This window comes from Rhinopithecus bieti, unplaced genomic scaffold (assembly GCF_001698545.2).
Source record: "Rhinopithecus bieti isolate Rb0 unplaced genomic scaffold, ASM169854v2 scaffold_50364, whole genome shotgun sequence".
Classification (NCBI taxonomy): Eukaryota; Metazoa; Chordata; class Mammalia; order Primates; family Cercopithecidae; genus Rhinopithecus; species Rhinopithecus bieti.
In genome coordinates, this window is record NW_016820096.1 from 601728 (window position 1) to 607887 (window position 6160).

The window sequence follows — 6160 nt, forward strand, 5'->3', positions numbered from 1 at the left end:
ANAAAGAAAGAAAGAAAGAAAGAAAGAAAGAAAGAAAGAGAAAGAAAAAAAGAAAGAAAGAAAGAGAGAGAGGGAGGGAGGGAGGGAGGGAGGAAAGAAGGTAGCCATCGTCAGTCTTTTAGTCTATTTTCCCCCAAGTGACCCATTTTCTTTTGACTTTGTTTATGATATCTTTTACAGTGCAGCTATTTTAGACTAATACGTAGTTAAACCAATCTAACATTTTTTTACATTGTGTGTTTTACATTTGAGATACTGCTTTAAAAGGCATTGTCCATTCCAACTCATAAAAAAATACTTCCATGCTTTTCTCCTGTACTTTCATGACTTAATTTTTAAGTATTGGATCCATTTAGAATTTCTTTTGTTGCAAAGAGTGAAATTCATATCCAGAGTTATTTTTTCCAAATAACCAGCCAGTTGCTTTAAAGTCATTCACTCATTGATTCATCAAATAAACCATCTTTCCTACTATTTATTTTGAAGCTCCCTTTTTCATACACTACTTACATATTTTGACCAATTTCTAGATACTCTCTTTTGCTCTACTGATAAGTTCCTTCACTAGTATCAATGGCATTAATTAGCATAGCTTTATATGTTTTAAATATCTGTTAGGGCAAGTTTTCCCCCACTCTATTACCTATTAGTGCTATTTTTTATAGTTTAGCTAGACTCATGTGTTATATTTTAACTAGTAACTTTAGAATCAGCCTATCTAGTTTTAAAAAATAGGTATTAAGCCGGGTGTGGTGGTGTACACCTTCCTCCCTTCCTTCAAGTAGTCTGAGCTACTTGGGAGGCTGAAGAAGGAGGATCACTTGAGCCCAGGAGTTTAAGGCCAACCTGGGCAACATAGTGAGACTTCATCTCTAAAATACACACACACACACACACACACACACACACACACACACATTATTCTATCCAACAGACATTTGATAAATATTAGAAACAGAGTTTTGGGTTATATTCCCTGACAAGTACATGTTTTCTTTTATACATCTGCTTATAAAAACTGGGGACCCTAAAGAGTTATCAGTCTTGAATAAAATGTATCCTAGTTACTTACCACCTTTGTACATTTCCTGAACATGTATTATATAAAGTGCACTTTGCCAAGTACTACTTACATACATTAACTCATTTAATAATTGTGAAAGATAGGTATTTTTCCATTTCATAGATGAGAAATTAATTGCTATAGACTAGATATTTGTGTCTCTCCCAAAATTCATATGTTGAAACCTAATCCCCAGTGTGGTGGTATTTGGAGGTGCGCCCTTTGGGAAGTGATGAGGTCATGAGGGTGAAGACTTTATGAATGTAATTGGTGTCCCTATAAAAGAGAAAGAGGACCTAGAGCACTCTCTCACCCCTTCTGCTATGTGAGGCACAGCAAGAAGACAGCCATCTATGAACCAGGAAGTGGGCCCTCATTAGATGCCGAATTTACTGGCATCTTGACCTTAGACTTCCTAGACTCTAAAACTGTGAGAAATAGGCCGGGCATGGTGGCTCACACCTGTAATCCCAGCACTTTTGGAAGCTGAGGTGGGTGGATCACCTGAGGTCAGGAGTTTGAGACCAGCCTGGCCAATATGGTGAAACCCCATCTCTACAAAAATTCAAAAATTAGCCGGGCATGATGGCAGGTGCCTCTAATCCCAGCTACTCAGGAGGCTGAGGTGGGAGAATTGCTTGAACCCAGAAGGCAGAGGTTGCAGTGGGCCAAGATCACGCCATTGCACTCCGGCCTGGGCAACAGAGTGACACTCTGTCTCACAAAAACAACAACAACAACAACTGTGATAAATCAATTTCTGTTGTTTATAAGCCACCTAGTTGTATGGTATTTTGTTACAACAGCCCAAATGGACTAAGAAATGAAGGTTCTGGCTCATGTCCATAATCCCAGCAGTTTGGGAGGCCAATGCAAGGGAACCCCTTAGGCCAGAAGTTCAAGATAAGCCTTGGCAACACAGCAAGATCCTCATCTCAAAAAAAAAAGAAGAAGAAGAAGAAAAAAAGAAAGAAAGAAAGAGAGAGAGAGAAAGAGAGAGAGAGAGAGGGGGGGGGAAGGGAAGGGAAGGGAAGGGAAGGGAAGGGAAGGGAAGGGAAGGGAAGGGAAAGGAGGGAGGAAGGAAGGAAGGAAGGGAAGGAAGGGAAAGAAAGAAAGAAAGAGTTGCTGATGTCTTCTCACCGATAATCACAGGGTTACCAGTAATAAAATCTGACTATTTGATTTGCTAAAATAGAAATCTGTGTCATCTCAAAGACCATGTTCTTTGCCCTATTGTAAATCATTATGCTTCTTTAAAAATATCAAACATATGATACGGCTCTTAGATGTTTAGATAGTACTATCATTTGAATGTTTGTTCTTCCTAAAGTCATGTTGAAATTTCATCTAAATGTAACAGTATTAAGAGGTAGAGCCTTTAAGAGGTGATTGCATCATGAGGGCTCTGCCCTTATGCATAGATTAATCAATTCATTAATTAATGGATTAATGGGTCATCATGGGAATTGATCTGTTATAAAAGGCAGTTGGGCTCTCTCCCTATAATACCTTCTGCCACTTTCTGACATAGCACAAGGCCCTCATGAGAAGTTGGCTAGATGTCAGTTTGGAATTGGGCTTCCCAGCCTCCAGAACTGTAAGAAATAAATTTCTTTTCTTTATAAATTACCCAGTCTCAGGTAATAAGTTACAGCAACAGAAAACAGACTAAGACAAATGATGTTGTACTTGTAACTTTGATTTTCAAATTTGTTACTTTTATCAATTACTGAATCAAAAGTCAAAACTGAATTGCCTCTTCAATTCAGTGAGGGAAAGGTTGGTCTTTTTTATTAAAATGGTGCTGCATCCAGCTGGGTGCAATTGTTCACACTTATAATCTCAACAGTTTGGGAGGCTGAGGCAGACAGATTGCTTGAGCCCAGGAGTTTGAGACCAGCCTGGGCAACATGAGGAAACCCTGTCTCTACAAAAACATTAAAAATTAGCCAGGAGTAGTAGCATGCACCTGTAGTCCCAGACACTTGGGAGGCTGAGGCGGGAGGATCACTTGAACCCAGGAGGTTGATTTTGCAGTGAGCCATGATCATGCCACTGCACTCCAGCCTGGGTGGCAGGGCAAAACTCTGTCTCAAAAAATAAAAAATAAAATGCTGCATCAGTTAGATATAGTAGAGAAATGGCCACTCCAGGGCAACCAGATGACCTTGTATGTATTCACCTAGACCGTGCAGGAAAAGAATTAAACCACAGCCAATCTGAGTCTTGGCTTGGCAAGGAAGAACACTTTGTGACCCTTCCAGAGAATAAGAGCATGGGAGGTTTGTGAGGGTCTGCTCCAATTCTATCTTCTAATTACTTCCCTATCTCCCCTGAGAAGCTATTGTGAGACAGGTTCTCGTTGCCTCCTGGATTCTGATGATGTTGAAGTATTTCTGCTTCGCCCTTCCACCTCAGAATAGAGCTGCAGAATATAAAACCACTTGACTGCAGTTTAGAATTGGCTTCTTTTTCAGTGGGATATCCCATACATTTCTGGTCCCTTTTGTTTTGGTGTTCTCCTTTTTTTTTTTTGGTGTGTGGGACGAGGACCATGGAGGAGTTTTCACCCTTTCCCTGTCTATGTGAGTAATACACTGTCTGAATATAGAAGTAGTACATTGTATCCTTATGACCAAATCATTCAGCTCTTGGCCTTGCCTTCTCTTGTATATGCTTGACAGGTATCTACAAAGAAAAAAAGCAAAAGTTGATACCTGCTTCATACCATACATAGAATCAATTTGTGATGAATTATAAGCCTCAATGACAAACATAAAATAATAGAATTTCTAATTTCTTAAGACTTCTTCTTTGACCTATTTGTTAGTTAGCATTGTTTAATATTTTGGAATTTTTTTGTTATTGATTTCTGGTTTAATTCCATTGTGGTCTGATATATTTTGTATCATTTCTATTCTTTTATATAGCATATACTTTGTATCATTTCTAATTATATACTTTATATCATTTCTATTCTTTTAAGTTTAATATAAGTATATATTATATATTTTGCATATATTATATACTTTGTATATAATATATAATATACTTTGCATCATTTCTATTCTTTTAAGTTTATTCAAGTATGATTTAAGGTCCAGAATATGGTTTGTCTTGCAAATATTCCATGTTAGCTTAAGAAGAATGTGTATTTTGCTGTTGTTAGATGAAGTACTGTATAAATGTCAATATTAGATCAAGTTGACTGATGACACTGTTCAACTCAACTGTATCCTTACTGATTTTTTGCCTGTGTGAATGATCAATTACTGAAGGAGAGGTACTGAGGTCTCCAACCAGAAGAGTGGAGAGGAAGTGCTCTATAGCTCTATGATTAAGTCTTTCAAGGAGCCTGTATCCCTGGGCTATAATCTCTTTTTTTTCCCTTAGGTGATACAGAAAGACTAGAGGAGGCTGGAGGTGGGAAATTTCCCTTACCTCACATCAGATAAGGCTCTGGTAGTCTTTTCTGTTGCTGAGTAGGCCTCTGTTATGGAGAACACTCTGGATGTCTTTCAGCTTAGTTGCTTTTCCCTTCTGCCTGCCAGAAACATGAATAATTTGCTTGACTTTTTACTGTAAGAATCTGGTGGAATTCCTGGAGGTAAAACTCATAAAAGGAGACTTCCTAAGACTGCAATTCTCAGAAATTTCTCACTTCCAAGCTAGTTCAGACAATTAATCAAAGTTACTACTTATGCATTCTTACCAGTTGAATGACTCCAGCAGTTTTTAATTTCAGCAAGCTGATCCCAGCTATGATTTTCTGTATTAAGCTGTCACTCCAGATTTTGGGGTGCTGGTTTGTCCTGTGACCTCAATTATCTGACAGAAAAATAAGAAAAGTAATTGATTTTCAGTTTGTTCAATTTTTATCCTTGTTGTAAGGACAGGAATAATGACTTCCAAGCTCCTTACATGTTGGAGCTGAAACAACAAATTCTTTTTTTTTTTTCTTTGAGACGGAGTGTCGCACTGTCCCCGGGGCTGGAGTGCAGTGGCGCTATCTCGGTTCACTGCAAGCTCCGCCTCCCGGGTTCCCGCCATTCGCCTGCCTCAGCCTCTTCAGTAGCTGGGACTACGGGCGCCAGCCACCACGCCCGGCTAATTTTTTGCATTTTTAGTAGAGACAGGGTTTCACTGTGTTAGCCAGGATGGTCTCGATCTCCTGACTTCATGATCCGCCCACCTTGGCCTCCCAAAGTGCTGGGATTACAGGCGTGAGCCACCGCGCCCGGCCTGAAACAACAAATTCTAACAGTAGAGCTTCTAAGTCAAGAAGATAACATTGCAAAGAAATCCCATGTCCTTGGATAGGCAAAGATTTCTTAAACTGGACAAAAAGCACTAACCAGAAAGGAAAATATTGATGAGTCACAATTTTGTTAAAATTTAAAACTTCTGTTTCTCAAAAGAACCATCAAAAGAGTGAAAAGTCACAAGCCACAGAATGGAAGCATACACAGTCATGCATCACATAATGATGTTTTGGTCAATAACAGGCCACGTGTACAACTGTGGTTCCATTAGATGATAAGACCATATTTTCACTGTACTTTTTCTATGTTGCTATGTTTGGCACAAAAATACTTGCCATTGTGTTGCAATTGCCTGAAGTATTCAGTAGTGTAACATGCTGTACAGGATTGCAGCCTAGGAGAATAGGCTATACCATATAGCCTAGGTGTGTAGTAGGCTACACCATCTAGGTTGACGTATGTATATACGCTCAGTGATGTTCATGCAACGATGAAATTTCCTAACAGAGGCATTTCTCAGAATGTATCCCCATTGTTAGGCAACACAAGACTGTATTTATGATACATATATCTGACAAGGAACTCATAGCCACTCCCATAAATAAGAATAAGACAAATCAAAAACATAGCCAAAAGATTTGTACAAGCACTTCATAAAAGAGGCTATCCAAATGACCAATAAGCATATGAAAGCCAGGCATGATGGTTCACACCTATAATCCCAACACTTTGAAAAGCCAAGGAGAAAGGATAGTTTGAGGAGCTTTGAGACAAGCCTGGGCAACATAAGGAGACCCCCAGCTCTACAAAAAAAGAAGATTTTTTTTTTTTTTTT